We start from the raw sequence: 8,949 nt of genomic DNA on the forward strand, positions 1-8,949 counted from the left end.
CTACTAAACTCTTGTTAGAGCAAGTATACCTTATTTCTGCAATCATAGCATTTATAAAGTTGCTTGTTAATGCAGTGTTGTGGTAAAGCTACGATTACCTCATCAGATGGATGGAAGGAACAGAACTGGAAGCCCCAACATCCACATCTTTTAGTCTAACAAAGAATCAACAATAACAATAATGTGCAAAAATCGTTTAACCATGTAAAGGTTTATCAAATTAATACGGCTTGGCATACATAACGGCATGCGATGATTTGCATTGCGCTATGTTATATGCAAGCACAAACAGAACTGAAACTATTCAGTAATCACAAGGTGAAGCTGTTCTGACATGTCAGGCATCATGTGGATGTTGGTCACAGTATTAAGCCCGTCAACAACCTTTCTGTTGAACTTCAAGGGTCAGCCTCCGTTGCACATAGTGTTAACTCAACTCTCAGTTACAATGGAAAGGATTGCCTGCGTCAATGTGCTCCGCCAAACATCGCAGTCATTTTCCGCGAATTACAAACCATGATGTAAACTACAACGGTCCTCTGCGTCACATAACTTACATTTCAATTAATTACTTATATGACATCTGATCCCAATAAACCAAACGAGGCGGATTATATCTGACTAAACCCCTGGCCAGCACGGACAAGATCTGCTCAAGTATTGCATGCTTTGGCTGTAACAGAGATGACGTTCTTTCTAGGCTCCCTGAGTAATATGGCTGGGTAACCGCATATTTGAGTCTTGAGATTGTGAACTTTCTCAGAAACAACCCACAAAGGACCTCCCCTCTTATGGAATTTGACGCCAGCGTTGCCATGTTAACACATGTGAGAATGTGAGATTCTCTTGTTTTGAAAGGTAGAGAATTGAGACAAGGCCTTAGGCTAAGCCAAACACTTCAAAGCCATGTGTGCTTGTGTTCCCATGATAAATGGAGGCCTGGCTTGTCCTTGCTGTTTGTTTTTCCTTTTTTTGCTCCACTAGCTAAGCTGCGAATGGCCAGCTGCTTAGTTCCTGCGCGAGTGCTCCGAGTCTCCAGTTTTTTTCGCTCCGAGTCTCCTTTTCCACAGCGCAGCAGTGCATTCGCAGGGATATTATGTAAAGGAAATGGAGAGCATAGCAGAGCCGTTAGTCATGCTGTTTACTGGTAAAAGCGAGGACGATCGGCAGGGAATCACACCCTCCCGAACTGACGTTTCCTGGAAATTCCTGTTGTTTCGCAGGGGTGGAAGGAAAAGTACGTGGAACCTTGGGAACGGTTGGCGGGACCGCCGGAACTTTCTGCGGATTGGGAGGAGAGGTAGTGAGCGCAAAGCTCCTTTCCAACTGGGGACACAGGGATTCAAAGGAATGTCAAGCATGCGCTAACCAAAGACAAACCCGCCCAAGTATGTACAACGGAGAAGCCAGTGCAACGTGGTTAATAAGTAAAGAACAACAAGAACAATTCTTCACAGGAAAATCGTGACATAACCAAATTTGTTACAACCGACAACACTCATCCGAGCACGTATATGATGTAACATCAGTTCTCCACCCTTAAGTGATTAAAAAAACTACGCTTGAGTAATGGTCTTCAGCAATCAGGACAGGCTTGAGGATTGCGCAACGTGGCATCAAAACATCATAGACATATAAACATCCAGTTACCCAAGCTATTGAGAAATAAGTACCAGACAGCTCTTCCACAGACCTGACCACAGTGTGGTGGTGAGGTCAGTCCTGTTCGAACCAGAAACTAGAAAAGGGCACCAAGAAAAGGGCAGGGTGCTTCTTTGTGGTCCAGACATCCCATAAGCCAATAAAGTCTGATTCTGTAATACATGGATCAATAACATGACCCTCATTTTTCTTTTGTCCGGGTCTGTTCATTTATTCAACAATAAATTAGAAATGTGGGCAGCCATTGTTTCCTGTTTTCCAGTCCATTAAAAGGTGAAAACCCCCAAAATACAACTTTAATTTTTTTTAAATGCAATTCATGTATAAACATGTATTTAATTGCTGAATAATGATTTAAATAATTTTGGCAACAACAAAAAAAATAATCTGGATGCCTGATGATATGACAGACAAAAAAGGCCTCATTGAAATAATGAGATTATTGAAAAGAAAATCTTCGAAAATATCGCACAATATATGTACATGACCTCAATCATTTTTGTGATGCAATACACTCACCTAAAGGATTATTAGGAACACCATACTAATACTGTGTTTGACCCCCTTTTGCCTTCAGAACTGCCTTAATTCTACGTGGCATTGATTCAACAAGGTGCTGAAAGCATTCTTTAGAAATGTTGGCCCATATTGATAGGATAGCATCTTGCAGTTGATGGAGATTCGTGGGATGCACATCCAGGGCACAAAGCTCCCGTTCCACCACATCCCAAAGATGCTCTATTGGGTTGTGATCTGGTGACTGTGGGGACCATTTTAGTTCAGTGAACTCTTTGTCATGTTCAAGAAACCAATTTGAAATGATTCGAGCTTTGTGACATGGTGCATTATCCTGCTGGAAGTAGCCATCAGAGGATGGGTACATGGTGGTCATAAAGGGATGGACATGGTCAGAAACAATGCTAAGGTAGGCCGTGGCATTTAAACGATGCCCAATTGGCACTAAGGGGCCTAAAGTGTGCCAAGAAAACATCCCCCACACCATTACACCACCACCACCAGCCTGCACAGTGGTAACAAGGCATGATGGATCCATGTTGTCATTCTGTTTACGCCAAATTCTGACTCTACGATCTGAATGTCTCAACAGAAATCGAGACTCATCAGACCAGGCAACATTTTTCCAGTCTTCAACTGTACAATTTTGGTGAGCTGGTGCAAATTGTAGCCTCTTTTTCCTATTTGTAGTGGAGATGAGTGGTACCCGGTGGGGTCTTCTGCTGTTGTAGCCCATCCGCCTCAAGGTTGTGCGTGTTGTGGCTTCGCAAATGCTTTGTTGCATACCTAGGTTGTAACGAGTGGTTATTTCAGTCAAAGTTGCTCTTCTATCAGCTTGAATTCGTCGGCCCATTCTCCTCTGACCTCTAGCATCAACAAGGCATTTTCGCCCACAGGACTGCCCCATACTGGATGTTTTTCCCTTTTTACACCATTCTTTGTAAACCCTAGAAATGGTTGTGTGTGAAAATGCCAGTAACTGAGCAGATTGTGAAATACTCAGACCGGCCCGTCTGGCACCAACAACCATGCCACGCTCAAAATTGCTTAAATCACCTTTCTTTCCCATTCTGACATTCAGTTTGGAGTTCAGGAGATTGTCTTGACCAGGACCACACCCCTAAATGCATTGAAGCAACTGCCATGTGATTGGTTGATTAGATAATTACAGAAATTTAACAGGTGTTCCTAATAATCCTTTAGGGGAGTGTATGTACATGACCTCAATCATTTTTGTGATGCAAAATATTGGCCATTATGTTTACATGATAATGAATGTCACCGAAATTTTACTCGATTGTGCGGTCATCTTGTACGTTTTCCATGACGGAGGCGAAAGTGGTTCTCGGGCAGTTCCTTCATACACAGGGCGGTTATCGACAGGTAAAAAAGGCGCCATTTAAGGCGTTATAGTGTTTTTCGTGACAACTACTGACAGTTATGAAGAATAAGCACAAATGGACTCGATTTCAAAGCCGCAATCCCCTGTTCCGGTGCACATAAAAATGTCAACGCAGAACGACGAGTGTTAAAGCCGGTTCACAAGGGAAAACGTTTATTTACTATTTATTCATTTTTTATTTAGGATAATTTATTTTTTACCCATAATTTCCATGATCTAAAGAATTAAAAGGTTGTCATTTGAAAGTGTGTAGGTCTACTTGCATTATTACGCTGTTATATTAGGATTATATATTCAGTGGCATAAAATAGTCTTAAAATGACAATAATATTGTTTATCGCAATTATTTCTGGGACGATATATCGCGAAACAAAAAGTAGTTATCATGATAGGCCTGTAAATAAGATTAGTAAGATACACTAATGTATTGTAGGTGTAAGATATATACATGACTACTTTTTAAAATTGCATTTTTAGAGTCAGTCGACTTTTGTTAAAAATTGTATTAAAGCCAAAACCATATTAAGTCAATACAACTACAAAGACCACATTTCTAAGCACTTGTATTTAAACGTTGGCCCACATTTCCAAATTCTGGAAAAGGCCAAATCAAACACAGGCTCATTATTGAACTGCAATATTTCAAGTAGCAGTGCAGTGACCTTGCATTTCTTATAGAGATTCATTCAAATCAATAAGACTTTGATTCATGATGACTGTTGATAATGTCACTGACTAGGTCAAGACGTGGCGCTAAAAGAGAAAGCAACGGGTGCGCTTGACGTGAGAATTGGGTTTGGAGTTCCCCTGCGTTTCATTTTGAGTCATTAACTCACCAACTACCGCTGTCTCATTCACTTTCAAAACCCACTGTCCTAACCACAAAGAGTACTGTAAGAGTTCCGCTTCTCCAAACGCGCAGTCTAAACCATTGAACCTTTGCGATTTTGGAGTACGCTATCTTTAGAAGTGTGAGAGATATTCAACACTACAACAATAATCCTAACCTGTATGCAACTCAAAATTGACCATGTGATTACTATAATGCTGCTGATTATAAGCTGTTTACTCATGGAGCATTGCTTAGTGACAGGACACGAGTGCCTGTGATCCCACGTGTCTGTCTCATGACAGTGCAGTGTGCCCAGTGCACTTCCCCAGGGTTTCTAAATGCAGCAAGCAGACAACGTACATGATGTGGGAGGCCATCGCCACAGATACCTCAGCAACTCTGAGTCAGACAAGGTCACGCAACCCCACATACAGTGAATAAGGAGACATGACAAGGTTGCCCTCCTCCGTGATTTTCCACATTGCTCAAAATGGGACGAAAGAGCCCAATATGTGCTCTGTTCTCTGTGCCACCTTCCGCGATACGCTTTTAAACCGATGGTACACAAACGTAACCTGACCCCAGCAACTGTTTCAGTGTAATGACAGGCGCTCAATGCAGTTTCCCCTTAGCTCTGCTCTCAAGACTCTCCCTGGGCAATGAGCGGTGCTGAATTAGCAGCCTCAACAACTGCTGACTCTGGAAAAACAAAGCCAAATTATCAGATTGGACCACAGCGGCCCCTCAAACACGGACGGTGGCCTTTTTATATTCTCCAGGGTGTGAAATGTACACCCGCCACCAGCCAAATGCAGATACTTTTTTACACACTGGGGATATTTCTGCTCATCTATCAGTCGCTGTGGTGCACGACATGTAGAAAGTCTCTGAATGCCATTTTGTAAAAAAAACAAAACTAAAATGAACACATTCGATTTCATCTTGAGGAACAGATGAAAGACATGCTGTCGACATGCACAGTTTGCACGCCTGATTTCGCTGTCGCCATACATGCTGTGCAAGTGCTTTCCATACACCACACATGCATTTTCATACCTTACAACCACAAGATTTTTTTACTTGCATGTAAACACTCTAAATGAACAATCTCAACAGGCGCTCCAGGTACAATACACTTTAAATCTATGGTGTGGTTGTTATAAATGAAAAAACTCATAATCCTCCATATTGCCACATGAATTAATGTATAGCTCCAATAAGTATATCCAATTTTATCAACATATTACACACAATATGGCCTATAAAAAGCAAATCTCAGCTGCGTGATTGCTTTTGATGACGGTATAAACAATCTATACTGTTCCAAACTGCTAAATGTGGACGGTTAGGCATTTAACATACTGAATCTCTGCTTTGAAACAATGTGGGAAAAGTGCTATAAATAAATTTACATGACTTGCTTCACTTATCAATGTAAACGTAAAGCTCTCCAAATTGGCATTGTACAGCCACAAATATTTTAAATTACCCAAAGTGCAACACAACACTATAGCACGGTAGCACTTTACAATAAGGTTGTATTAGTTAACATTAGTTAATGCATTAGTTAAAGTGATAGTTCACCCAAAAATGAAAATTCGGTCATCATTTACTCACCCTCAAGTTGTTCCAAACCTGTATGAGTTTCTTTGTTCTGCTGAACACAAAAGAAGATATTTTGAAGAATGTTTGTAACCAAGCCATTGACTACCATAGTAGGGGAAAAATACTATGGTAGTCAATGGTTGCTCTCTCTGCTTGGTTACAAACAATCTTGAAAATATATTTTTTGTGTGTGTTAAGCAGAACAAAAAAAAACGCATACAGGTTTAACATTAACAAAGATAAACAAATGCTTTATAAGTGCAGTTCATTATTATTATTAATTTCATGTTAACTAATGTAGCTAAACTAATGAACCTTATTGTAAAGTGTTACCATTTATTCAATGATCCACTATATTGATGTGCAAAAAAAGTACATTTCCCACCCTGGGTGTCCTTAAATGGTCATGTTACATACCAAATATAGTCCAACACACACTCTGTTTGACATGCATTCCTCTAATAACTATGAATGGGCTTCACTTTAATATGGTTAAAATGGCATTAATTTGGTTACAGGGCAGCTATTTAATCACCCAATGTGGAAATGAATCACATTTATACAGTTATGACTCATTTTTCCTGTGAGGGCGTTGCTCTTGAGCTAACCTGCCAGAATAGAGTGGACACAATCATTCATAAACAATGTGTTCATAAATGTTTCCAATCACCTACACATTACAAACACACACATGTAGCCTATATTCCATTTCATAAGTGAGATTCATAGATAATATTCAATCACTAACTTATGACTGCGTTATTAAATGTTAGTTATTACAGTTAATAGATAATGCGTTATTATATTATGGTAGACAGTGAATGTGGCTCATGCTGCCTCATGGGGTTATTTCATATTTTCATCTATCGCGGGTTTTTGCACTGCAAGTGCGCTTTTTACTGAAGGTATAATGCATTATTTTGCCTAATATTCGCCACACTGTGCGCGTTCACGCCGCCGTGCACTGGGAATCTGACATGACGTCTATTCTTGAATCCTCGTGTTGATTAAAGAGCGCGAGAAAACTGAATCTTTCCTCGCGGCTCAGATCAAATGACTCGGAATCATCACAACAAATCGTTAGATCGCTTGCCGTTCCTCCCAATGGTGCTCGCCACACAAATATGCCCTTTCTCCCAGAATTCCCAAATGCCCACCACGTGTTATTTATGTCGTCATATTAATTCTTTTGAAACATGCCCGCTGTTAAAAGAGACAAAAACAAGTTGAAATAGTATCGCCAAACTGCTTTAAAAGTTACGAGACGCCGTTGTTTAGTTTGTCAAAGATGCACTGTCTACGGTCTCATTCCCTTTAAAATGTAGGCTATACGTAAGTAAAACAAACTCCCAATTTACGCAACATGTCACTATGTTTATAAAAGTGATTGTTTATATAAAAGAAAAATCCGCTAAATTCCAAGTTGCAACACCTTTAACACGTGTCCATACCAGACCGATACATATGTGTTTTTATAAACAAATATTTAATAATTATATAATACGTATGTTTCATCTCTATAGTAGCCTAAGTGTAGCCAAACTCTGTATACAGCTTTATAATTTTAGAGGAGAATGTATTCAGCTGCGCATCGACTACATAAAATATTGCGAATAGGCTGAATTCTTGTCCGTCATCGTGAGAACATCAGCAATTTCGAGAGGAATTTCAAAACATCTCCCAGAAAAGCTCGCACACTTTACCTTGTGAACGCGGAATCTCTGTCGGGGATGCGCAGAATCTCTGAGAAGTGTCCTGGAATCAACCGGTCGAGCCTCGCCTCGCGTCCTGCAACCGAAGCGAAATGTTTCTCTGAACTAAATTAACTACAAAACAACAACAATGTATCAACATTCCACTCTCCGTGCTTCCGCAAGCACTGACGTCGCCGATTCCTCGTGACCGCCCCCTCCATTCATGAAAATAACTTTATGCTGACGTCAGTCAGGCGGGAAACCAAGGGAGGCCAGAAATAGACGCAACTGAATACTTTTGGAAAGTTTAATGTATTAATTGCAAGAAATTCGCGTTTAAGGGTCAGGTCATGTATACATACAACGACGAGTTGTTCTGTGCTGTACATTGGCAAAACGTCTGAATTCGTGTGTCAGTCTCGCACAGAATAGCCTATATCTGTGGTATGGCGTTGACTGTTATCAGAGCTCATACACACCCATTTACTTCATTTTTTTGGTCTTTCTGTAACGTATATGTTTATCATAAATGTCTGAATTGCACATATCAGTGAAGGGACTCGAAAGCGCCCTCTGTCTGTCACAAAAGACCGTTTACAGTTGGCGAAAATAAGCTTACAAAGCAGTTGCAAACACCGTCTGTGTGTGGTCACACCTCATTTAGTTCCACATGGAGGGCAGGCAAACTGCTGTGTCAAGTGCCACTATGAGCTATAGTCACTCCAGATGCTTTAATTAATTATATTCTGCCTTATAAATGTTATAATTTACAAAATATAATATAATATAGGGCAGGACTTGACTTTGTCCATGGGGAATTGATTGTGTTTGCTATCTGTTGATCTCATGTGAGTGATAGGTTGTCCCGCCCTCGCTCCAAATCATCAAAGAGAAGAGATGTGACTGTACGGGTAAGGGGAAGTTAAATTCATTAAAGGCACAATATGTAAGATTTTTGGATTCAAATAGGCCTATCCAAAAACCATTAAAACAATAATGTTATATATTTTGTTGACTTACTTACACGATCCCAAATGTTTCCAAGACATGTAGAGATAAGTAATTTTAACCAGGACACAGACCGTGTCTGTGCGTCTTCAATGACATATTACCCTCGATTTCCAGTTTTATTTTGTAGAAACCATGGAAACGCGAAAGACGCTTTAATATATTATGAGTTTTATTAAATAGGGGAGCAACTGTTTGGATACATTAATCGACAGAAAACTAATGATTGT

At 40.2% G+C, this 8,949-nt stretch overlaps 1 protein-coding gene across 1 annotated transcript in view; it reads right to left on the reverse strand.

Annotated features, from left to right (window-relative positions):
• The window catches only part of mafk (v-maf avian musculoaponeurotic fibrosarcoma oncogene homolog K), a 17,130-nt gene extending 9,241 nt beyond the window's left edge, over positions 1–7,889 (reverse strand). The window contains exon 1 of the mRNA XM_079825344.1: positions 7,721–7,889. The gene's annotated coding sequence lies outside the window, so the exon portion shown is untranslated. The remainder of the gene's footprint in view (positions 1–7,720) is intronic.
• Between the last annotated feature and the right edge of the window lie 1,060 nt (positions 7,890–8,949).

This window comes from Gobio gobio, assembly GCF_949357685.1.
Source record: "Gobio gobio genome assembly, chromosome: 1".
Lineage (NCBI taxonomy): Eukaryota > Metazoa > Chordata > Actinopteri > Cypriniformes > Gobionidae > Gobio > Gobio gobio.